This window comes from Symphalangus syndactylus, chromosome 19 (assembly GCF_028878055.3).
Source record: "Symphalangus syndactylus isolate Jambi chromosome 19, NHGRI_mSymSyn1-v2.1_pri, whole genome shotgun sequence".
Classification (NCBI taxonomy): domain Eukaryota; kingdom Metazoa; phylum Chordata; class Mammalia; order Primates; family Hylobatidae; genus Symphalangus; species Symphalangus syndactylus.
The window spans coordinates 52,149,499-52,176,593 of NC_072434.2; the positions used below are offsets into that span (position 1 = coordinate 52,149,499).

At 37.3% G+C, this 27,095-nt stretch overlaps 1 long non-coding RNA gene across 1 annotated transcript; it reads left to right on the top strand.

Annotated features, from left to right (window-relative positions):
• The first annotated feature begins 387 nt into the window (after positions 1 to 387).
• On the top strand, positions 388 to 16,193 carry LOC134731937 (uncharacterized). Its single transcript, XR_010114663.1, has 3 exons — positions 388 to 775; positions 8,217 to 8,342; positions 15,639 to 16,193. It is a non-coding gene; the product is annotated as an uncharacterized lncRNA (long non-coding RNA).
• Positions 16,194 to 27,095: the final 10,902 nt, after the last annotated feature.

Genomic DNA, 27,095 nt, shown 5'->3' on the forward strand with positions numbered 1-27,095 from the left:
CTGAGGATGCTCTCTGACTAAAAGCTAGAAGGAACTGAGGCCCTCAGTCAACAGTCTACAAGACACTGAATCTTGCCAGCAGCCATGCAGCGAGCTTGAAAGCAGATCTATCCTCAGCTGAACCTTCAGATGAGACCACAGCCTAAGCAGAAACCTTGGTTGCAGCCATGTGAGACAACCTGAAACAGAGAGCACAGCTAAGCCTCACCCAGGTTCATGACCCTCTGAGGAAACTGTGAGAAAGCAAATGTCATTTTAGGCTATTTAATTTTGGAGGTAGTTTGTTAGACAACAATAAATAACTATTATAATTATCTTGAGGATTTCCTGGGGAGAATAAATGGAATTGCATATATAGGTCATCATATGCAGAATACTGGTACCCCAGAGATGTTGTAGGAACCTGTGAATACGTTACCTTATATGGCAAAGTTTTCCTGAATGGTTTAAGATGGAAAAGTTTTACTGGATTATCCGGTGGGCCCAATCTAATAACATGAGTCCTTAAAAATGGAGAATATTTTTTGGCCATAATCAGAGAGACATGTGATGATGGAAGAAGTGTCAGAGATGCAATGTGAGGGGACTAAAACTGCTGTTGCTGGCTTTAAAGATGGAGAGAGGGGAACCTGAGTCAAGGAATGCAAATGGCCTCTGGAAGCTGGAAAAGGCAAGAAATGGATTCTCCTTTAGAACCTCCGGAATAAAATGCAGTCATGCTGACACCTTGATTTTACCTCAGTGAGACCAATACTGGAGTATGACCTCTGGAGCTGTAAGTAAGTTGATAAATTTCTGTTGTCTTATGCACTAGTTTATGGTAATTTGTTATAGCAACAATGGAAAATGGATACATAGCATAGCCTATTAGGACTTAGTGAATATAGGTTTTCTTTATCCTTTTTCTTTCTCCCTTTCCTTATTTTTGAAACAAGTGGATTTAACTTTGTATAAGAGCAGTTTTGTACAAACTTCATGGCATTATTTGAAAATTATGGGGAGAATATCTTTAAGCTCTTTGAAACATGCCTGGCACACAGCAAGCAGTCAAATGTAAGCTATGATCTTTATGATTGTAATTGTTACTGTTATTATCCAGAGGCCCTGATTTCAATTCTCCATTCTACTAGGAAACAGAATATTCTTTATTCCACTGAGGAACTATGATATAGCCAGCAGTGAAAAGTGTTGGACAGAAGCCTTTTTTTTTCTGGAACTCCCAATGTTCAAACTTAAAATTTTTCTACAAAAAGTTTTGGTCCATTTTTTATAAACTTGTATGTGTCTGAAAAATAGCCTTAGTTGGAGGCATTTACTCTTGTGGGTAAAAAGAAGTCTCAGGACATGAGAACTCTCCTCAGATATCTCATGGGCTGTCAAAAGGGAGAAGGAACCAATTTTTTTCTGTTTGTTTGGTCTCATTGGGTAGAAAGAGTAATGGTAGAAACTTCAGTGAACTGAATTAGAGTCACTGGAGCTGCAAAGGACCTGAAGGCTCCTATAAGGATACTTAATGTATGAAACCAGCGAAGACAAAATTAAAGTATGTATAATAATTCTGTAAAGGTGTGGTGGAATGCACCCTTTTAATTCCTAAGGAGACTCATTCATTCTACAATCTAGTCTAATGAAATAATTATAGATGTAAATATGTATACAATGATTTTTTTAAAAGATAATTTTTACATTGACACATAAAAATTTTGTTGCAGTGTTCCTGCCACCCAGCTTTGGCTCAGTAGATGGACTTCACCCCAGGGTTTTGATCCCAATTAGTGCTATTGTTCTTAGAAGAATATCTTACAACATCAGGTGATGCAAAGTGCTTCACCAGATCGAGGAGCCCATGTGTTGTAAGAAAGAAGAAACTGGGTGTTTCTATCTGTCCTTCTCTAAGTCAGTGACCTGAGGCAACATTTCTAATGAGCTGAATGTCTGTGTCTTCTTGCCTTTGTTCATGCTATTATCTCAATTTCCCACAGTTCCTCACTGCTTAAAGGATAAAGTCTTGATTACACGGCAGGACATTAAGGGCCCCGTCACAAACTGTTCCCCATCTACCTTTCTAGTTTTATCTCCTACCAAATCTTACCAGACATTGCAGACTCCATATGATTAGCCATTCATTTATCTCTTTCATGTCATTTAACAATATTTTACAGATTATAATGTGGCCATGTTAGTGACTCTCAAGGTATTACAGTTTAGTGGATGAAATAGACATTTAACAAATAATACAAAATAAAAATAGAAGTAAAATTGTGATGAATATCCTGAAGTTAAGTTATAACAGGGGACTAAGAGTAGCAGGAGACTGTATAATTGGGGGAGTGGGGGCTGATCATGGAGGGGCTGAGGAAGCCCTTCAGAATTTTGTTGGATTGAGGCATTATTTTGTGTTATTTCTGTATCAACAAGGCCCAGTAGCAGTTTTAGCACAGTGCGGGTATGCAATAAATGTGAATAAAATAAACAGATGACTGAAAAAATTGATATTGACAAAGGATAAATTAATCTGCACACTGTATCATAACCAATTAAAGCACACACACATATTGCTTAGGAGCACATATTAATGTAATTATATATTAAGTTAGTTATACTTTACAGTTTACAATGCTTTTCCATGCAGCATCTCAAAGAATTGTACATACACCAGTGAATAAAATTCTTATGTTTGTTTTGCAGAAAACTGAGACTATGAGAAAGTTGCCCAAGGTAACATATCTAGTAAGTAACAAAGGCAGACATAATGCTTTGGTCCTCTGGTCTCAAATGGGGGGCCTCATTCTTCTTTATTTGTGAAGAAATAAGGGTGGGATGATTTCAATAATTCAGGAATAAGTGATGAAAATCAACACTTAAGTGGGTAAAATATTAAACAGTCTTATCTGATTGAAGGAATAAAAACATTCTCATTGCATTGAAGAATCACAGGGTCAGATTAGGGAGAAGAAAACCCAGAAGGGTGAGCCTGGCAGGTATAGCAGCTTGTCACCCAGAAACACCTGCAAATCCAGGAAGAGACAACTGAGAGGATGAGATGTGAGTCCAAGACCCACTGTGGATGGGGATCCACAGTAAACCATACATGCTTTCAACTGGGGACCTTAAGGCCTCCACTCAAGATGGGACAGTGAACCAGAAATAGTCTTTTGTCCTAGGGACTCAATCACTATAAATGGCCTAATGTGAAATTTCATTGCTAGTGCCCCTGGCCACTGCCAAAGGCAAATCTGAATTCTCCTTGGAGCAGGAAACATCAATCTAAGCCTCCATTATTTCCATAATTAATATTTTCCTCTAAAATATTCAGAACTCAATCAAAAATAACCTGAAGGGAAGTGTTCCTTGACAAGTTAAATTTCATCTCTCAAATATCATTCTGTCCACGGAGCTTGGTTTTATCTTGAGGCCATTAACGGGCTTTCAGGAGGGGACTATAATATTGAGGTACATTTTCTAGAGAGAAAACTCTGGAATCTGTAAGAAGATTGGGTCCCGTGTTCAGTTACAATTATTTTAACCAGCTTCCACTTAACCAATTGACTAACACATTTAGAGGATTAAATGCTGTCCCTCATTCCCTCTGTAAAACATTCTGATCAATATCAGGAGCTAGTACTTTCAGGTACTTGTGCTCCAGTGAGTGGAGCTGTATGTTTTCAGAGTCGCTTGGGTTAGTTACCAAATCATTTATGCCAGTTGTAGTTCTTAGTGTAGACATATAATTTCAGTAAATATTGTATAAGCTAATAAAATATTACTAAGAAAGGACAGATTTGTTACAATGAAAGTGGGTTGAACACTTCAGAACAACTCAATAGAGGTGCATACAAAAGAGTTACCATCAAATAAAGTATAAACAAGAGAATTATAATGATTCAGGAAAATTGCAAAATTTTGGAAGGATTCCATATTTAGATTATATCTCAAATATATATATATATATATATATATATATATATATATATATATCTTTTTTTTTTTTGAGATAGGATCTCACTGTGTTGCCCAGGCTGGAGTGCAGTGGTGCGGTCTCTGCTCACTCCAACCTCTGCCTCCCAGGTTCCAGCGATTCTCCTGCCTCAGCCTCCCAAGTAGCTGGAATTACAGGCACCTGCCATTGTGTCTGGCTAATTTTTGTATTTTTAGTAGTAGAGACAGGGTTTCACCTTGTTGGCCAGGCTGGTCTCGAACTCCTAACTTCAGGTGATCCACCCACCTCCGCCACCCAAAGTGCTGGGATTACAGGCGTGAACCACTGTGCCCAGCCATTTAGATTATGTCTCAAATATTTTAAAGTTTTTATTTAATTGGAAATTATATGAAATAAAGGATTCTTTCTGTCATGAAAGTTACATTCTAGCTTCCACTGGAATTCTGATACAGGAAAGATTGTCATATAAAATGGACTTATGCATATGATATTACTACTTGTTAATAACATGGAGTAAAATGAAATACTGTCATATTCATAATATGGCATATAATAATATACTGCTAAATCATAATATATTGTTTTATTTATTATAGTAATTATTGTATTATTATAATATATTATACCAATAATATATATTAACTAAAAATGCTGTAATATTCTTTTTAATATTAATAATAATAAAATATGCAGTATATTCCATTTTATCAGTCACTCCTTATATGAACACCATTTATCCTTAATGACTATTCCAAGACTCATCACAGAATAGGCATTCAAGATTACCTAATGAATGAATAAGCCATGTAATCTTTCAATATTGCAATGATTCTTCTCAGGTATCTCTCAAATTTGTCAATATCAATTAAAAAATGTGAAGCTCACAAACTGACACATTAGTTGTTGGTGTGCTCTCAACAGCAATGGCCCTATTTTCTGACAGAACTGACTTATAAGGCACTTGGCATGCAATAAACCTGTAAATCTGGTTTCTCACAAACTGCTCTTATTCTAGGTTATTCTTCATCCTGAACATGTGCAATTAATTTTTAGAATCTCAGTAGAAGAGTCTGCATCAATTTATTCATTTTATAATTCCGCAAACTTTTATAGAATGCCACTATGTATCACACGCTGGCCTAATTATCTCCATAAATAGGCATTTTATTCATTTTGGCCTATTCATTAAATTGCAGGAGTTATTTTGGAGTCTTGAGTCTATTATCTAAAATATTAGATATTTTTATCAACTGTCACCTAAAAATTTGACAAACATGTTATTTATGTAATTATAGAAGTCATTGAGGGAAGATGTTGAAAGGGACTGGACCAAATTAAAAGATAGTAGAAACCACTGGAATATGGCTTCTCGGCTGTCAAATTCTTATTCTCATCCAGTTGGGGCTGGATGTGGAACAATTATGACAAGGTGGAATTTCAGATATCCAGGATGATTTAAGGATAGTGTGGTTCCTCTTGGTAATGTTTAAGAGGCTATCCAAGAAAAGAGATGACAAGGTCCTGTTCTAAAACAGACAAGGCCAGTGCCCAAGGGCATCTAAGAAAGAAGCAGCCAGGAACATAGCCAATGTGGGGAGAAGAAACTAGGAAAAGTGATGAGTTAGGCTCATAGAGATAGGCTCATAGAGGTAAGTCTTTAGAAATTCCCTAGGAAAACTGTAGGTGGTCATGAGAGATTTTTTAGAACATTCTAAGTTCATCTTGTGTGAGTGTGCCAATGTCTCTTCATGGAAGTAAAGCTGAATGGAAATAGGTTGACATTAACCATTAACACACAAATCAATCATCTTTTTTTTCTTTTTTTTTTTTGAGACGGAGTCTTGCTCTGTTGCCCAGGCTGGAATGCAGTGGCGCGATCTCGGCTCACTGCAAGCTCCGCCTCCTGGGTTCACGCCATTCTCCTGTCTCAGCCTCCTGAGTAGCTGGGACTACAAGCATTCGCTATCACGCCCTGCTAATTTTTTGTATTTTTAGTAGAGATGGGGTTTCACCGTGTTAGCCAGGATGGTCTCGATCTCCTGACCTCGTGATCTGCCCACCTCGGCCTCCCAAAGTGCTGGGATTACAAATCAATCATCTTTTATATTGCCAAATCTGGTTGGGTCCTTACTTCATCTCAGTTATTGGGAAGGAGTATTAATTAATTGCAAGTGTAGGATTCCCTGCCTCCAGACCAAGGAACAACCAATCAGGCATTGTATAAATATCTTTCTAATCATACCCTGTATAGAAAGAATTGGCACTTCCTGGTCAAAGGGTTAAAGGGCTTTTCTGATGCTCTCAGCTGGCAACTAGCCCAGAATTGCCTTGTTCTCATGTCCTGGTCTTTTTTGCTTGGATTTCTTCAGTATTAGGAATTTCTCTGTCCTGGTGAAAGAGTGCAGCTCTCTCATTGCCTTACCCCTGGGTACTGGGACAAGGTGTAGGTGGAAAAGTTCTAAAATGCATTAATTCTACAAGCATTTATTGACCACTGACTGTGTGCCAGGCACCCTTCTAAATGTTTGTAGTACACCATTGAGAAAACAGAAAAAGAATCCTGCATTCGTGGACCTTTACCTAGCAGAAGATAGATAGTAAGCACTAAAAGCAATCAAGAAGTAAAAAGTGTATTTTCTTCGAAGGTCAAAATTACTATGGGAAAAAGCACAGTAGAGGCACAAGGGAGATAAGAGATGTTCAGGAGCTGGATGGATAGATGGTTGTATTAAGTAAACTGACCAAGGAGGCCTCAATGAGAAGGTGACATTTGAGAAAAGTCTTAAAGGTGAAGGAGTGAGTCATGAAAATCATGTGCTAGAATCCCAGGCAGAAGGAATGAAGTAAAGGCCCTGAAGTGGGAGTGAGACTGGCATCTTGGCAATAAGCAGAGTCAGTGACTGGGAGTAATAGGAAATCAGAGAATTAATGAGGGACCAGGCCATGTAGGCTTATAGGCTTTGTAGGACTTTGGGCTTTTACTCTGAGTGAAATGGAGAGCTGTTGAAGTGGACGGTGGAATGAAATGCTCTGACTCGAGTGTTAAAAGGATCGCATTGGCACTTGTACTGAGAACATATTGTAGGCAAACAAGCCTGGATGCAGGAACATCTACGAGGAAGTTGTTGTAAGAGTCCCAAGAAAAGTTTTTGGTGCTTTGGTTGGGGATGATAACAGTAATTAGGACTAGCCAGATTCTCGGTGCATTTTGGATATAGATCTGACAGGATTTCCTGGCAGATTGGCTGTTACATGAAAGGAAAGGAATGTCAAGCATGACTTCAAGGTTTTTGACATCAACAACTGGAAAGATTAAGTTGTTAGAATTGTGATGGGAAGGACTGTGGATGGAGCAAGTTTCAGGGGGAAAGCAGAGTTCAGTTTTGGACATACTGGTTTTGAGATGCCTGCCAGATATCCGAGTGGAGATGTTTGAGTAACCACTTGGATACATCAGTATAGATATGAGGATAGAGGTCTAGATGTTTGAGTAGGCAGTTAGATTCGTGAGTATGGAGATCAGCATAGTGTTTTCTTTATTATGGAGAGGTGACTGTTCTGTTTAATACTACAGCAGTTTTCTAGGATGAGAGTTGGGAGGAAGTGGATGCAACTGGCCTTTTTTTCTCTTGTGACTTGTGTCTGGGTGGGATACGTGTCTGTGTTGAAATCTTCACCTTTTCCCCTCTCTGCTTCTGAAGCTGCAACCCTGTCAGTCCTCAAAGGTAATACTTCTCTGATTCTTGATATTTCATCTAGAACTGCTTTGAACTGATGTGCCTCTGGATGTAGTCCCTGAAGCAGCTAGTTTCACTTGACATTTTTGCTATTTTCTTGAAAATTCCTTCCCCTCTTCACTATTTCTCTTCATTCCCGGAAAAGCTTGATCCACTGACCTAATGGTTATGACAACAAGGAGTTAACAGCAATAAGTTTGGTGTTAACTGCTTGTATACCACCAAGTATTATTATGGTGTTAATAACAGTTATAGCACCAACTATTATTCAATGTTATAGCAAATTCCAAAGGCCTCATCTTGTTCACAAGTGTATCATGAGAGGCTTTGTAATGTGGCATTAGACTTTGTTACACGACAGATTCTGGGATATTTTGTCACATGTCAGAGATCATGTTACATGTCAGGTTCACTTTCTCTATGGTATTATCCTGAGGTTTGAGAGAGTCTATTCCAAGTGAACCCATGATGGTTCCATGTGATCAACTTACTTCTTCCACATGCTAATAAAATATGTTTATGACCATTTCTCTTGCCAGGAATAAAATTATACATACACATCTTAATTTCTTGGGATTTGATTACTTCTTCTGCTTTGAAATTAGACCAAGTTTAGCCTGCCTTTGCTATTTTGGTGTATCTCCAATTCTTCATGATTTTCTCATGTAAGTATGAATTTGAAATTTTTATATGCATAGATTTTCATTAACACTATGTCATATTCAGAGTTGGCAAAAGATGTCATTTTTGAGAAAAAAATAAAGACTTTACTAGTAGAAAAAGAAGGCTGAGCGGTTTTCTGACATATGTTACTATATTTACAAAATAAACTGGTTTTAGAGATCAGTTTATAAATTTGACATAAGGTTTAGTATTTCCATTCTATTTCTTTATACTTTTAGTTTTATTATGCAAATGACACAGGAAGCCACAAGATTTTTAGTCATGGACTAGCTGTTCATATATACAGTAAATCCTTTTCTATGCATTTTGTGGTTTAGTTGAAAAATTGTGGCTTTGGGTAGAAAATCGAGGATTGAGTCCTGGTTCTGCTTACTGACAAATTCTGTAACCTTGGAGGTCACATGAATTCTAGTAAACTTCTTTTCATCATCTGCCAAATAGGGGTAATTATAAATGTGCCACGGGTTATTGCCTTTTATTCATTCAGCAAAGTTATTGAGTACCTGCCATATGCCAGGCACTATATGATAGACATCAAGGATGAAACATGAAAGATATAACCCAGGCCCCCAGAAAAATCATTGTCTCAGAAATAAATGTGTAAACACACTAATAAAATTGAGTGTGGTCATTTCTGTAATAAAAGGATTATATTGGAAATGTATCCTTTTACTGTACGTAAGAGGTTTTGTTTGGCTGAAGTCTATAGAACAATTCTAGATTCTCTTCATATTTAAAGGTCTTCAAATATATTAAGGAACTAAAAATGAAAAATTCTCACCAAATAACTTAGCTACCATGCAGACATGTAAAATATAACTGAAATGTATGCTCTGGCTGTGTTAGAACTTCTTTGAATAATAAAGTTACTGATGAAACAACAATCTATCTCCAGTCTTTATGGGGTTTAAAGCAAGCTACAAAATCAACCTCAAAACATGAGAAGACAATATGAAAGATTATGTAGTATGATAAAATATTTGGGCTGATAGGTTTCTTTAGCCTCTCAAAATTTAGAATAAAGTGGATAAATCTAGTGGACTTAAAGATCAAGAATATATACTTTGAAGCCAAAATGCCAACATTCAGTTCTGTCTCTGTTTTTACTAACTGTATAACCTTAGAGAAGTCACTTAAATTATTTGTACTTCCTCAATTTCCTTCCCTGTAAAATGGAGAGAATGATAGGGTTGTTGTGAGGACAAAGGATAGTGCCTGGAACATAGTAACTACTATATAGGTGTTTCCTATTATAATAGTATCAATACCAATAATAGCATTGAAAATTGATAGTACTAAAAATGAATTTAGTATTCTTTAGTTAAAGATTTTGCATTCAAATTCCAGGCAGTATAACCCATAAAGGAAAATACATTAGGATCACAAAGACTGGAAATTAGGAAGTAAAACTACATTATTTGCAGATGATCTGATCATCTACTTTGGAAGTTCAAAAGCATTTTACAGGCAAAATATTAGAAATAATAAAATATTTTAGCACAATAGCTAAATTAGTATTAAAAAAACTCTATTGTATTTCTGTATACTAAAATAAATATTGGCCCCAGTTCCCCAGTTGTGTTATTAAATAGCTATAAGACCTTGGGTAAGTAGTTTCACTTCTCTGGTCTTGGCATTTGATCTATCTGTAAACTAAGGGTGTTTTGTTCAGTCTCTGCTCTGGTCCCTCCAATTCTAATGTATGATGGATCTCCAGATGTTTCTGCCTTACCTCACCTTGTCAGTGGTGCCTTTTAATTTAAAAAAATGCTCTAACATCTGCTAAATGAAAAGTGTTGTTTTACATGATAATTTTGATATACTCTTTTTGATATATGCCTCTGCTGAGTTTATAACGTAGTAGCAGCTGAAATATTAATGATACCTAACATTTTCTTAGCTAATCAAAGGTAACAAAGTGTTTTCATTTTTATAATGAAATATTTCGTGAGTATTTAACAAGTACATAAGAACGTGAATACCAAACAGGATGTATTAAACTCAATAAAAGAGGTAGAAACTGAATAGCATTTGGGGAAATTTCTAGTTAACAGTCACTTACTGGTCACTCATGTTTATTTCCCTTTTCTTCCTTGGATTTTATAAAATTATAGTACAGAATTAAATTTTTAAAAACTCCCCAAAAATTATCAGCACATGAGTATACTGATTTCATCTGCATTGTTTGCTTATGTAGCTCCAGAACCTAAAAAGTACCACAATGCTTGTGTGCACTTAATAAATGGTTGTTGCATGAATAATTGAACAACACAAAGAAAAGAGATAAGGCCATTTGAAGATGAGATATTTCAACAAATACACAAAAGACAATGCAAGTGGGACAGTCCAATTTTAGTTACATGGCAGATTAGATAACCTAATTGACCCTTTTGCTGAAAACAACTAGAAGCTACAGGTTTTATGTGAGTCTTTATTAGCTATCAAGAAAGGAAGGATGTGAAAATCAACATGAAAATAGGAACTCAGAAAGATAAGCGTAGCTCTGTTTACTGATTTTGCTCTGAAGATAACTGACAAACACTGGTAACCTTAACTTGCATGGCTTTGAAAGCATCATGGACAAGAGATCAAGCCTAATATGAGGAGTTTTCCCTTCTTATAACTGAGAATGTCTTGCAGTGAATCATTTGATGAAGTCTAAACTTCCTAACTCTGAGAAGACAGCAAGGAGAATGTCTTAATCTTTTGTGTTTGTTGGGGAAAAACCTCTCTATCCTAAGAATTTTAACTAAAATTAGCAATGATTGAAATGTGTAGCCAAAACTGACACCACCTGAGTTGCTAAAAACAGAACAAAACAAACAACAACTTCTCAATTTGATAACTAAAAGTTAAAAGTGTCCTAGATTTGTAGTATCCAAAAATGCTTGACAGAAACAAATGTCACAACTCTTTGCAGAAGTCCTTGAACTAGGCTCAATAAATATCTAGTTTCAAGGAATATAAATTCCCAGTTAAAAATTAAAAAACACTGAAGCCAATGAACACCATGACAGCTGGCAGAAACTACAGATAAAAGAATCAGACTGAACCTAAAACACTTCAGATATTACAATTATTAGGGAGAATATAAAATAAACACATAAGCATAAACCTGTTTTCTGTGTCTAACAAATGATTTAAAAATTCAGAGACTTGCCAAAATAAGAATTATTATATTTTGCTAGGGATTTGTAGGTAGGGTATGGCTTTTCTTGGTTTTCATGAGAGCTGATGGGATTTTCTGAGCTCGAGTTCAAGTTGAAGGTTGGTTTTAGGTCTGTTCCATGTGCTTCTTATTTTGGGACTCAGGTAAAAGACATAGCAGCTACACTAGGCATGCTTTTCTTATGGTGGGTTGCAGTAGTGCAAGAGAACCAGCCAAGTCATGCAAGCACATTTAAAACTTTGCTCAAACACAGCATATATCATGTCTGTTCACATTTCATTGGAAAAGCAAGTCATTGCCAACTCCAATATCAGTGGTGCAAAGGAGATAACTCCTGCATGTTTGGGGAAAGAGGAGAATGAATATTTCATGAACAGCAATCCAATTTACTAAAATAAGCTTAAATGAAGGAGGATATTAAAATATTCATTAGGAACAGACTATAAAAATGACCAAGCAAATTTGAAAAAGAGCCCAAGAAATGTATAAAAATGGAAAATAACATTTACAATAAAGATTCAATGACAATTTTATAGCACATTAGATACAGCTGAGGAGAGAATTAAACTAAACTATATATCTGAATCTGAAGCAGCATAGGGAAACTAAAAGATGAAAAAATGTAGATAAGAGGAGAAAAGACATGGCTAGAGTGAGATATAACAAATATTTGGTCAGAGAAGAAGAGAAGAGAGAATGAGGAAAGAAAGTGTTTAAAGAAATTTTGGCTGGAAATTTTCAAGAACTTGAAGAAGACAAAAATTATCACATTCAGGAAGCCTAATTAATTTCAAACAGGATAAATGAAAATAAATCTACACCTACATCCATACTGCCAAAACTGGAGTAAAATTCCTATTATAGTAAAATTCCAGAGCATTAAAGACTCAGAAAGTATATTTAAAACAGCCAGAGGAAAAAAGACTACCTACAAAAGAATACTAGTAAGTCACTCAGCTGACTTCCGAATAGCAACAATGGAAGGCAGAGGACAGTGGGATGACGTTTTTCATATACTGAGGGAAAATACTTATCAACTCAGAAGTGTATAACCAATGAAAATGTCTTTCAACAATAAATGCTAAGTATAATTATCTTCAAACAAAATCTGAGTTAACCAAGAGATGCTTATTACAGGAAATTCCGAACTTCAAGAAGACAGAAGTTATCTTTTTTTTTTTTTTTTTTTTTTTTTTTTGAGATGGAGTCTCACTCTGTTGCCCAGGCTGGAGTGCAGTGGTGCCATCTCGGCTCACTGCAAGCTCCGCCTCCCGGGTTCACACCATTCTCCTGCCTCAGCCTCCCAAGTAGCTGGGATTACAGGTGCCCACCAGCATGCCTGGCTAATTTTTTGTTTTTTAGTAGAGATGGGGTTTCACCGTGTTAGCCAGGATGGTCTTGATCTCCTGACCTCGTGATCCACCCACCTTGGCCGCCCAAAACGCTGGGCTTACAGGCATGAGCCACCATGCCCGGCCAACAGAAGTTATCTTTAATCAAAGGTTGAGTTATAAGATGAAATGATAAATGACAATAATAATTAATAACAAAATAAATAAACATTGATAGTGTAAAACAAAAATGTTTTAGCAGGGTTAAAACAGTGGAAAATGAAAACACATTTACTCTATATAAATTTGGTGAGTAGTGATAAGAAGAAGCATAAAGTTATCAATAAAATTAGGACTTTGGAAAACTAAGTATGCATGTTACATTTCTAGAGTAAAAACTAAAAAACAAAATGTGATAGAGTGTAGAGAGAAAAGCTGAATGAGAGAAATAATCAGTGTAAAAGTCTGCAAGAAAAAAAAATTAAAAGAAGCATAGAAAAGCCCTGTCAAACAGAAAGTACACAATCACGTCATAGTAATAAATTGAAATAAATAATTGTTATGGTAAATGTAAATAAACTAAATTCCCCTTTTGAAAGACAAAGATTATGAGGGTGGCTATATATATATATAAACTTAAGATAAATACTGTTTACAAGGGCCATCCAAAGTACATAGACATGAAAGACTGAGAGTTAAGGAATGGAAAAAGATCAACAGACCTGGAAATGGGTCTCTGATATACTAACACCATTTGCGGTATTTGAAAAAAAATCACTTTTTCCAAGCTACACTGGACACTACATTCAAATATAATCCCCGTCTTTAAATGTGTAACTGGCCATTTCTTGATGTGACTATCGACCCTCTCCTAGATTAGTTGGGATTACTTTCCCTAATGTTGTGCCACAGGCTGTCTTGAGCAAAACGTTGCCTAGGTGTAGCTGTATCCTGTTAGTGTCATTTATAAATAGTATCCTGCCTTTGGTATGGATTTGGTTTTTCACAAAGGCCTTCCCTTAAGGAGTTTAATGTGACATTTTCATGCAGGCTGTTAGGAAAAAGATTTTTAGAATGGTGCACTTTAGAACTTCTTGAATCACCTGGTGGCAGCAATCAGCTCTTTTGCCTTTGTGTGAAGCTGTCTGTGATTGTGGGATAGTGGGATATTTATTTTGTTCAGATCAACCCCTGACGTCCCTAGCACAGCTGAGTGGGAGTCATTGTGTTTTTGTTTTGCATAGTTCCTGAGTCAAGATTTGTCTACTAACTCCTACTGCCTCTGTGTATGTGAGGATGTGGAGTACAGTGTGTTAAGATATGGTTACTGGGCATTTACCTAAGCTCACTTAACAGATTGCAGGGTTCATTTCTATACATCTATCTTACAGAGTACATGATTCAGGTTCATTTTTTCAACAAAATGATAAACTGCTTTGTACTAGAGACCTTGCAGGTCTCTAATAAATAGATGGAAAATGTTAATATTAAAATTCACAGTGTTGTGGTTCCACTGACACTTTGCTGCTTCCTGCTTTTCTAACTCTTATGTAACATTTTCCATTAGAGTTCTAGGTGATTTCCTCAATTTTTTCTTCCTCCTTTGATTAATGCCACACATACCCACTGTGTTAATTTTCCTATAGCAGAGTTCCAGGCATACTGCTTTTGCTCAAAACATTCCATCATTCTCTGGCGCTTAGAAAAAATTAGTCAAACTGCCTATCCTAGCCTCTAGGCCCCTAATGATCTGACTCTATTCATTCGTTCAAAGCAAATTTTTAAAAAACCATTGTTTCCCTTTTGTCATCCTCAATTCTTTCTGTCAAAGTTAAAACTTGTTCTTTGTGTACCTCCTATGTTTCCTGTTTCCTCAGCTTTGTTTACGTTGTGTCTTCCTCCTGGAGTACCCCCCCACCCCACTATCATTTCCATAACAAATCATATTATTATTTTGGTAAATTCTGGGAAAAATAATTTTCAAGTATTATTTTGTATAGTTAGAGACTTACTGAATAGTCAAAATTATCATGGCCAGAGTAGGTAAAAACTAGCTAAGTAGTCTCCTTAGAGAGTTCCTTATTAGCCAGTTTTTTCCTAAATGTGTTGAATATTGCCTTAGACTCTAGCTGTGTGTGTGTGTGTGTGTGTGTGTGTGTGAGAGAGAGAGAGAGAGAGACAGACAGTGGAGGCGGTGTGCAGAGAGACTGAAAGAGAGAGATCTTGTGAAGGTATATGTATACTTGGAAACAGACATTTCACCAAGACTGAGCATCTTTTTTCTGTAATGTCTTATTTTAGTGGATGATGCTCAGGGTAAGTCAAAAAATATGTTTCTTTCCAGCCAATAAAGAAGTTTGACCTAAACTCCTAGAAAGGAAGGTGAAATGAACTCATTCGCACCTCTTTCGATGTACACTGGACATTTTTGGGGTGTTGCAGACAGTGTGGAAAAGCTCAACATCATAGAGTCTAAAAGCTGTGAGGACCTGGTCAGTCCAGCCAAGTCCAGAGAAAATGTTCTTCAAAGTGGGTACATTTTGTTAAGTCAACGATCTCTTACTGATCCAATTTCATATGTCCTAACTTCTCTGTCTTCATTTCTGACTTAGATTAAGTAAGAAGAAAGAAATGCAAACAATGAGAAACAATGCAAACAATGAGAAACAATGGTCATTCCATTATGAGATTTGATATGATTTGAGAAAGTTATTACTAATGATATGGACTAGCAATTTTCATGTTTTTTTTTTTTTTTTTTTTTTTTTTCCTAGTAGATTCTTAGGGATTCTGGAAAACACCTTAAAGACCATGTGAGAGATAAGGAGGAGGCTCTCCTGGACTGAACTGTGTCCTCTCCAAATTCATATGTTGAGACCCAAACTTCCAATGTGACTGTATTTGGAGCTAGGGCCTTTAAGAAGTAATTGACGTTAAATGAGGTCACAGAGTTGGGACTCTAATGTAATAGGACTGTTGTCCTTATGAGAAGAGAAAGAGGCACCAGGCACCAGGCATGTGAGCCCACAGAGGAAAGGTCATGTGAAGACAGAGAGAAGGCTGTCACACACAAGCCATGGAGAGAGGCCTCCCCAGAAACCAACCCCACTGACACCTTGATCTTGGACTTTCAAGCTTCAGAACTGTGAGAAAATAAATTTCTATTGTTTAAGCCACTCAGTCAGTGGAATTCTGTTATGGCAGCCCTAACAGACTAATACGGAGGTCAAGTAGACAAGTCTGGTCTCTGCATTTCTATTGGAACTGGATTTACTCTGCTCCTATGAGTTATCTCTATGGGAGTTTGATATAAATTGTTTAAAAATTGAAGCAGGTAAACATAAAATTATAGAGCAATTTAACCATGTGTTGTAATGGAAACATTTCTTCTTGATGCTGGTCCCATGTTGTGTTTATAAGTGGAAAGTTTCTTCCTCTCCAAGTCCACAGGACTCCTTTCGTTTCTAAGTACTCTACGTGGCTGGCCACATCATTAAAATATGAGTTACTTTGAAGGCAGAGAGAAAATATCACTTATCACTGTGACTTCTCCTTCCCTTGTCTCTTCCACCCCTTTCTGCCAATGGCATACTTAGTCATGTGTACTTAGTAATGTTAAATATGTAGGTAAATCTAACCTATTGAAGAATGGCCTCTATAGCCTCCTAGACAACATATAAACCTATATTGTGAATCTTTAGTAACAGAAAGTAGAATAGAATACAAGTTTTTTACAAATCTTTACAGATTTCTTCTAAGAGTTTGGTTTTTCGTAAGTAGTTCTTACCATTTTTGTCTCTATAAAAATTTCTGTGCCCTCTTATTGCCCAGAATATTCTCTATTCAGAGATTTTACAAGGAATATTCACCTGATATTGGCACAAGCACAAAGTTAGAATTAGAGAGCTATTACTGGACATGATTCCTATGCATTTCCCACAATTTTTATAACAACTGTATATTTCAGTTTATACATCTCAATTAATCCTCACACTACCATGTAAGGTTGGTAACGGTGTTCTCATTTTTCATTTCAGGGAACTGGGACACAAGGATGTAAAAGTAACCAAAATTATACTGATAATAAGAAGGGCATTTAAGGTTTGAATTATACATTTTATTCTACATTGTGTTTCTTGCTTTTTATGTGCTTAACTATGTAAAAAATAAAAGCCGTAGAGAAATATATTTATAGGATGAATAGTCAGATATGAATCCGTATGGTCAATTATAATCAGGTCCAGATGGTTAGTGCTCTGAGCTACTAGAGACCCCATTTGATGCCCCAGTTACCTACCATCATACAATTAGGATCAGTTGACACTTAATAAAGAAGATGGCATAATTTGGTGGAAAGAACATGGGCTTTGAAATCTGTCCTGAAATAAGTTTTCAGCCCTGCCACTTACTACCTGTGAGATGCTGAACAATGAAGAGTTAACTCCTCTGAACCTCTGTCTCTATTTGTGTAAAATGTGAAGAATTAGTATTGAGTTTCTTATGAGAGGTACAGGAGACAGCAAATGAGAATGTATCTATGATTGCCCTTGACACAGAGTAGGCACACAGTGGGCATTCAATAAGTGCTAGTTGAATGTGAATCTTAGTGTTATATATTAGTACAAATTAGTGTAAAATGAAATCTCTCCTTGTTATGGTCTGAATGTGCCCCCTAAAATTCCTGTATTGGAAACTTAATCCCCAATGAAACAGTGTTGGGAAGTATTTGGGGAGGTGTTTAGGTCGAGCCCTCAAGAATGGATTAACGCCGCTATAAAAAGGGCTTGTGGGAGTGGGCACACCCTCTCTTGCCCTTCGGCTTTCCAATATGTGAGGAAACAGCAACAGAGCCCTGCCCAGATGCTGGCACCTTCATCTTGGGCTTCCCAAACTCTAGAACTATAGGGACATAAAAATCTGCTCTTTATCAATTACCCAGATTTGAGTACTCTGTCATAGCAGCCCAAAATGTACTAAGAGACTCACTCATAGGGGTTTACAAGCTAACTGTTAAGATACTGAGGAATGAGGACATAAAGGCAGCCAAGGCCAAGTGCCAAATGAGAGAAACCATGACAAGTCACTGGGGCAGGAGATTCTCGAGGGCTAGGACAGTTAGGACAACAGACGTCTTTTAGGAGGTCAGGCTCAAGCTGGGCCCTGAAGAAAGACAAGCTCTTATTTATATAGATGGGGGAAAAGGGAGCATGTGCGTTGCAGAAAGGGAGAAATGCCTTGGCAGAGAAATGTGTATGGAAAAAAGCATAGATAATTATGGGTGGTGCAGATCCTGTAAGGTGGCTTATTGATTGTACAATTTACAAAATCTTTGGCCTCATTGGAGCCTCTCCTCAGACCTAAGAGGAGTAGAGAACAAATTTTACTGTCTCCTTTTAAAGAATAAAGATGGAACTGAAACTCTGAGAGGTAAAGTGACTTGGCTAAGGTAGCGCCTCTATTCTGTAACAGAGTGGGGCATCAAACTCCAATCTGCTGCTCCTGAGGACTCAGGGAGGTGGCAGGAGGAGGGAGGGAATAAGACTAAAGAAGTTAGAGAAAAATTGGTGACTTTGAATGGCAACCTTAGGGTTTTATTTTTTCTTTCTGTAAGTGTAGAAAACCCCAAAACCTTATGACCAAAGTAAACGTACAAAGTAATATTTTCGAAGATTAGTTTGGCCACAGGATCTGGGGTGGATGTCTGTTCCTGAGACAAGGCAGTGTTCTTCTAGAATCTATTTCTTCCAAGATCATTGTCAGAATGAGTTTTAGGCCAAAGAGGGCTGTGTCCTTCATACCATCTTAGAGAAAGCCCTCTTAATCAGGGAAATGGAGCTATTAGCACACTGGCAGCCTTTTCTGTTCTGCATTTTAAATTGTTAATTCAATTTATTTCTGGATAAAATATCTGTGTAAATCAAGCCAGTTTGCAAAACTGACAGCTCCATGAAAAAAATGTTAGGGGAAAGAAGATCAGATGCATGACTAAGCTATATTTTAATTTAAGCAAGTGTTCTGATTAAATCATAAAGGGAATAAAAATGGCATAATGGGAACATCATAACTTACTGAATTGGGGTCAGGTTTATCTCTCCATACAGCACCAATGCAATGAAGCAGTGGGCTTGGTGGAAAGATTCAGCTTTTGGAGTAGGTCAGATCTGGGTTCAAATCTTGAACTAAAGTTTGGCGATATTTCCTTCACTGTTATAACTAGAGCATCTAGGACAGTATCAGAGTAGGTACTGCACAAATCCTTGTTGAAATTAAATGAAATGAGCACTTAGCCCTACCACTTTCCAACTGGAAAACATGGGAAAAATGAGTTCACCTTAGTATACCTCAGTTTTCTCACGTGTAAAATAGAGATAATGATATTACTTTATATAATAGTTGTAAGGATTAGCAATAGTAAAATATGGGCTTGTGGGATGGGTTGGTTTAGATAGCAGCTCCATGACCTGAGGTCATAACCTAGAGTTACCTATTGATGTGTTACCCAGCATGCTTTGCTGAGCTGAGACCATGGCCTGAAATGCCCTAGCTAAGCCAGGCATTATTTAAGTTTATATCCTTTGCAAGTATTAGCAGGGTTATTATACTAATAGATGTTGAATTGTCAAAATTAAAATTTTTAGGGTAGCATAACTTTGATTCAAATTATTTTATTTGTTCATTTAGAGCTACCTACATGATGGGCACACTTTAAAAATTATTATTATTCTATGATATTTGATCTTTCCCACTGAGAGATACTATATTCTTTTATCTTTTAAATTCCTACAACAAAGCCTCTTTTAAAGTGTTCTCATTTTGAAGGTGAGGAAACAGACCTGGAGAAATCTAGTGACAAGTTCACAGACACACATAACATAAAAAGCAGTGCTGACATTTGAACAGGACTTTTGGTTTCAAAGCCATTGTACCTTATAGGTGTGTTCCATATACATTTGTTAATTGAATTAATGGGCAAAGGCCAATCATACTGGGCTTTAACTTCCCTTTAGTCACAAGATGTTCTTTTATCTCCCAGCATGAAGATATTAAAAACAAGAATCTGGCTTTGGTTCAGTTGCTAAAAGCATGTGTAGTCTAGAACTGTTAGATTTTTGTCAGACTATTCAGAAATATGTATCAGTCTTACAAGAGCAAGGACATTTGTTCGATTTATTATGTACCCTCCCTTACACCAAAAGAAAAAGTAAAATAAAATAAAAAGGCCAAGGGAAAGCGGCTATGAATTTAATGTTCATACAGGCAGCAGCGCACATTTATTGTATACTAATTATGTAACAGGCCTTGTGCTATGTGTTTTACATATATTATTTCACAGTGGCCCTCTGAGGAAACAGTGTTGTCCACAAGCTTTAAAATAAGAAACTGCTCAGAACTCTCCCTTGGCTTCCTGTCTCACTCAGGGTAGTGCTCCATTTCTCACAATGGCTCAGAAGGCCCTCTACAACCAGTTCAATGATCATAAATTGAGTGTAGGAAACATAATATGGGAAGTGAGATTAACATGCGTTACCTCTGCCCTACTACAGATGTGGAAATGCTCAAGGCAATGTTACAGGACTATTACCCAATGTGAGGTAACCTAAGTTCGGGCTTCAGGGTCAAACCTTTCATTTTCATGACAATGTTTGAGAAAACCCAAACGAAAGGGGGCAGAATGTTGCCCTCATGTTACACAGAGTACAGAGTAGACAGAGGGCTGCAGTGTGACCAAAAAAGACAAAGGACTTTCTCAGCGAGTGACTACAAAGGGGCAGTCACTGTGTGGAGCATATGTGAGGAAGCAAATATCCTTGAAGATACTCTTGATTAAAAACAAAAGAAACCACATTTTCTTTATCCAGTCTATCATTGATGGGCATGTAGGTTGATTCCATGCTTCTGCTATTGTGAATAGTGTTGCAATGAATATATGCATTCATGAGTCTTTGTAATAGAATAATTTATATTCCTTTGGGTATATACCCAGTAATGGGATTGCTGGGTCAAATGGTATTTCTGTTTTTAGGTCTTTGAGGAATTACCACACGGTCTTCTAAAATGGTTAAAGTAATTTACACTCCTACCAACAGTGTATAAACATTCCTCTTTCTCCACAAGCTTACCAGCATCAGTTATTTTTTGACTTTTTAATAATAGCCATTCTGACTGATGTGAGATGGTGTCTCATTTTGGCTTTGATTTGAATTTCTCTAATGATCAGTTGGAATGATGGATGTTAATGGAACACTATGCAGCCATAAAAAAAATGAGTTCATGTCCTTTGCAGAGACATGAATGGAGCCGGAGGCCATTATCCTCAGCAAACTAATGCAAGAACAGAAAAGCAAATACCACATGTTCTCAATTATAAGTAGGAGCTAAATGATGAGAACACATGGACATATAGAGGGAAACGAGACACACTGAGGCCTACCTGAGGATGGAGGGTGGGAGGAGGAAGAGGATAAGGAAAAATAACTAATGAGTACTAGGCTTAATATCTGGGTGATGAAATAATCTGTACAACAAACCTCCATGACACAAGTTTACCTATAAAACAAACCTGCACATGTACCCCTGAGCTTATAATAAAACTTCAAAACAAAATAAAGCCTCTAATTAAAATGGAGAATGAGTAGCTATGGAGACAAAGGCTTTTCTGTAGATACTAGAGACAAGAAGGAGGCCCTGTTGCTTCAAAATGCTGCGGTTCCTTGAGGATGTCAGTGTAGCCTTCATAAAGCTCCAGATTTCTCTCTTTTGGGGCCGTGAGGGGTTATTTGCTAATCTGGAAGTTGGCATTGTGGGTGAACTGGATTTTAACTCAGCTCACTCTTCATTTTTTTTGGTGGCCTTGGAGAAGGGATTGCGAGAGATTGAGAAGTGGAGGCTCTGAACTCCTTGTGGAACTGTGCTCACCTCGCCCTCCACCTGGGCGAGCAAGAGTTGCAGATCCAAGGGCTTTGGGCCACTAGACCTCTGGGGGGTGAGGACAGACTGTGCAGAGAAGTCATCAGCCTAGGGATGGCCTTACCACCAGCTCTCTAACCCTGTACTTCACACACTCCTGACAGGTAGAAAGTAAATTTGCATAACAAACTGTTTAAATATTCAATTTTTATCCAGCTTCAAGGCATTCTTTGTCCTCGGCAGTTCTAATGATTAGTGACCCCTTCAAAATCAACATCATTTGTCAAATCAAATTAGCCTCCTTACTAACTGCAAGGCAGTGACATTCATCTTTTTGATGCTTTCAAACCAGTCGGAGGTAAAGTTCTCAGATGGAATGGGGCTTGGTATGCTGCATGAGTCACTTCCTCAATGAGGCAATTGTCAGAAAAATAGGAGACGTAGCTCTAAGGTAAATATTGTTGGGTCATTTGAAATGTATGCAGATTTGACATTTCCCTTCTGATTAGCATGTCTACACATTAAAGTTTTGTGTATGTCACATTGGATAGTTCAGATGCCAGGGTAATGTCAGTGAGCACTTGATAGAAACTTAATTTTGCTCCTGATGAAGAAAATGGGAGGATGAAGAGGAAAACTTAAGGTGAGAACCTTATTTAGAGTGACATATGGATTGTACAGGGGGTATTCAGAATAAAAAAAAAATGCTGGGAAGGAAAGTGTCATTATCTACTATGTGCCAGTTGCTTTATTACCTAATTTAGTCCTTTTAGGGATATTGACCCCGTTTGAATAATTAAAATAGGTGAATCAACAGGCTTAATGCCAACAGATAGTAGAATAGTAGAGCTGAAAGTTCAAGCTCATGTGTGTTTGATGCTGAAGTCCATGCTTCTTCCTGCAGCATGTTGCCTCCATATGATGCAAAATATCCAACCTAGCCCTGACATGAAAACTTAATTGAAAGTATCCAACAGTGGGTAAGCATCCTGACTCTGTCATTAGGTTGCAAATTTAAAATTAGAGACTCAGAGCATTTCCTGGTACAACTTGTCCTTTTGTAAATAATGACTCTTCAGTCTCCACTTGAACACTTCCAGTGACCAGGAGCTAGCTTATGATTTCACCATTCATCCATGTCTATATTTATTCCTATGTCCCTTTATATACCAATAATTATGTCCTTCCATATTTAAATGTACAACTGTATCTGCATCTAATTATGACTTTAGAGTATTTGCTCTGTTAGGGACTATGCTGTGTCTTTCACTTATTATATCATTTATCATACAAGAAGCCAGTAAGATATGTTATATTATTATGTAGACTTAATGGAAAAAAAACACTTGGACTTAAAAAAGCTAAGTAGCTTGCCTGAGCCACATAACTAGGGAGCAGCATGTCTAACTAGTACATCACCTCCCAGTTTCAAACTTTTTTCTAATACAATGCTAATCCACAGCTCATAATGTACAGAAAGAGCAATATCAGCTTTCATCCTCAATTTGAACTTGCCTATCTAATCCTGCTTTCTTATTTTGTGTTGTCAAAATCATATAAAATATAATACTTGCTCAAGAACATTGGCAAAGTGCTCCAACTAAATCCAGGCTTTAGAGATCATCTGTACATAAGGGCTACTGCTAGGCACTTTTCTCATACCCAGCACCATACATTAGATCTGGGGTTGGCAACTATGGCCTGCAGGTCAAATCTTTGTCCATGCCTGATCTTTTAAATAAAGTTTTATTGGAACATAGCCATGCTCATTCATTTACTTATTGCCTTTTTTTCTCCACTACAAGAGCACAGTTGAATAGTTGTGACAAGACCATATATCCCATAAAGCCTAAAATATTTACTCTCTGATCGTTGCTAACTCCGCATTAGGACTTTTGCATAAATCTATCATGTTACCTATGGAAAAGGTATACAAAAGGGATACAGAGTATCTGGGAGTGGCCATGCACGCTATAGAATAAGTTGCAGAGTAATTGCCAAAATAGTGTTTTAAGCTGGAGAACCAAGACAAAGAAATGGTATCCAAAGTACATTTTAGTTCAAGCTCTCTGCTATTAATGCAGGGATTCTAAAATTGCTCCTTTAATTCTCACCGAAGGGTCAGAGGATATTAACTTTATTCACTTACCCTGAATCTTCCCTGTAAAACAGTGATTCCCTCTCTCTCTCTCTCTCTCTCTCTCACTGTCTCCCTCTCTCTCTCTCACACACACACACACCACTTACTGAACCATGAATAAAAATCCCAAATCTACTGAGTCATAAAAGCTTGGAATGAAACCAGGACATCTAAAATTTCAAAATGCTTTATCAAGCAACCAATGTCCGGGTATCATTGCCACAAGCAACTACAAATATATCTAATTCCTTTTGCAGCAAGCATTTGAAGATAGTTATCATTTTCGTGGCTTTACATACATCTACATGTCAATAACTTGACTTTGGCTTTTATCTGAGCTGTCACGTGGCATTTCCACTTGGCATCTCAAACTTTTCCTGCCTCAACACAAATTTTTGATTTCCCCACCAAAATCATCTCCATTGTCATTAATGGCACCAGTTGTTTAAGCTCATATTCTAAAATGTTTCCATGATTTTTTTCTCCTCCCCTCATATCCTATCCACATGTAAGTCTGAAATATATCCTGATTCTGTCAACCTCTCCCCATCGCCACACTAGGTCAAGACACCATTATGTCTCTCCTGGACTATTATGAGACATCCAGATCTTGTCCTTGCTTGGATTTTTGAATCCTTGCAATCCACAATCTATTCTCCCCAAGATAGTCATAGTGATCTTCCTAAAATTATGTCATTTTGTTACTTAAAGCCCTTCAATGATGTTTCATTACATTTAAGAAACAATACAAACTTCGTACTGTGTTCTGCAAACTACACGGGCTGATGATTGCCTAATTTTGTGAATCCATCTTTATTGCTTTTCTACTCAGTAATTCATCCTAGCTGCATGAGTCTTTTTTCTGATCCTTGAAAACTAAGCTCATTCACTTACTGGGGACTTTGCACTTGCTGTTGAGCCTAGAAACTTCTTCATGGCTAGTTCCTCCTTATGCAGGAGTCAGCTCGGAGCATCCATTGTTGACTACCCAGTAAATCCTCACTTAACATCATCAGTAGTGTTCTTGGAAACTGTAATTTCAAGTGAGACAATTTACTATATAACAAGACCAGTTTTACAAAGAGTTAGGTTCCTATGGCACACAGTACATCATTTCACTTAACGTTGCAGTTTCCAAGAACCTATCAACAATGTTAAGTGAGGACTTATACTTTAAAGCAATATGTTGGTTTTATTGCAGCATCTTCTTCGAGTTTCCATGTAGCTCTTGTCACTATAAACATTATTATGAAATTATCATGTTTATTTGATTGTTTATTATCTGCCTTTCTGCAAAAGAATACAAGGGCCACAGGAATACATCAAGTACCTAGAACAATGAGTGGTGCATAATTCTTGCTTAATAAGTATTTGTTGAATGAATACTGCTTTTCTCTTTAATGTTTTATTCTTCAAGCTAAATCTCCCTACCCTATCAAACATTTACCAAAGTATACTATGTGACTACAGTGTGAATTGGTTAACTATAATCTGTTCTCTGGTCACAAACAACCTATTCCAGAGCAGAACTTTCTATACTTTCTAAGAGGAGAAGCTGGTTTTCACTTTCCTTTGCAAGCTTCCTATGCATTCAGTACAATATTGTATACATAGTGGGTATTGAATAAATGTTGATGAATGGACTGTATAATGGCTTTGGGGGTCCATACATCAAGATTTCTCGAAGGGCAGATAATTACTTGTACTTTATATCTGACATTTTAATATAACTGGTGGTGGTCATTATCCTTTGGAATTGCATCCTAGTCAATTCTTTCAAAAAAAAAAAAAAAAAAAGAAGAAAATAAGCAAAATTACTTTGTGAGCAATCCACAATTGGATTTGCATTTATAAAATTGCCGAGTGAGCACTCCTGCCTGATGGCCAAATGAAATTAATCTCTCCTAACTCAAGGTCTCATCTATTTGGAGAGAAGGGAGCTGGACTCATGGAGTGCTGCTGGCTCTCTAAATGGTAAAAATCATCACTCCCATTATTTATATTTTCAGGGTGCCTACGATGTTCTCTCACTGTGCTAGCCAATGGGAATATAGAGATGGCTAAGAGACTGTCCCTATTCTTCAGCTCTCCGTTTCCAGGTTACATGATCAGAGGCCCTGTTCCACCTGCACACTACTTCACTGAAATGCCCCACATTCTTGATGAGGGCATGGGTCAGATGTCCATGTTCATAATAGTCTATCCCCTCTTCTGGACACAGCTGTTAGTTCATAGGTAGATATCTGACCCAGTGCAGTTAGTTTCTATTTCTCAAAAGTTCAAATTAAAGGAATAAAGGGTAAGGGAATTGGCCCCTGAGTTGTGTAAATGGTAGAACACAGAAGTCCATCTGTGTTGCTCTGGTCTCTGGGAAGGCTTTATTTTTGACCTTCTTGAGACCTGATTGTTCATTTTTGCTTTTAGATTTCAATGAGGTCTTAAGAGAATTCGATAGGCTTCTGTTTCTTGCAGCAACATTTCCATAAGAAACAGGTATGTAGATGGGGAGACATTCAAACCAAAACCTGTACTTCAGTGTGTTCAGTGCCATACTAGAGGTTTGGGCAGGTTGCTATGTAAACAAAGAGGGAGTTCCTTAAACCTGGTCTAGGAATGTCAGAGGAAGCTTGCAGAAGGCATCAGCTAAACTGAGTCATGACAGAAAAGTAATAATTATCTTGGTGAGAAATGATAGGGAGAAGAAAGTCAGGTTTAGGCAGCATGAACGAGCCAAGCGGAATGCAAAAGAGCAGGTATATTCTGGGAAGCACAAGTGTAGTATGATTGGAGCTCAAATAACAAGATGAAGTGGCAGGAAAGCATGTGGAGAAGCAGGTAGTAGCCAGACCACGGGGTGTCTGCTGCTAAGGTGCTAGGAGTGGGGGCTTTACCTTGTAGATTTCTCACCTGCTGAATGACCAGTTTTGATCCTTTCTCTGAAGGGATCCAAACCACATTTTCAGGCACCTTTTAGTTATTTCATGATTCTTTCTTTAGGAGTGACCCAAGGCAAACTTACAAAAAGAAGCACATGGCATATGGAAAGAAGAGAAGATTCAAAATCAGTGGTCAGGATTTGAGCCTCTGCTCTTCTGCTTTCTCGTGGAAAAATGTTGAACAAGAAATTCAACATTACTTTTCTGAGCCTCTCTTTCCTCTTCTATGAAATGGAAGTAATAAAATATCT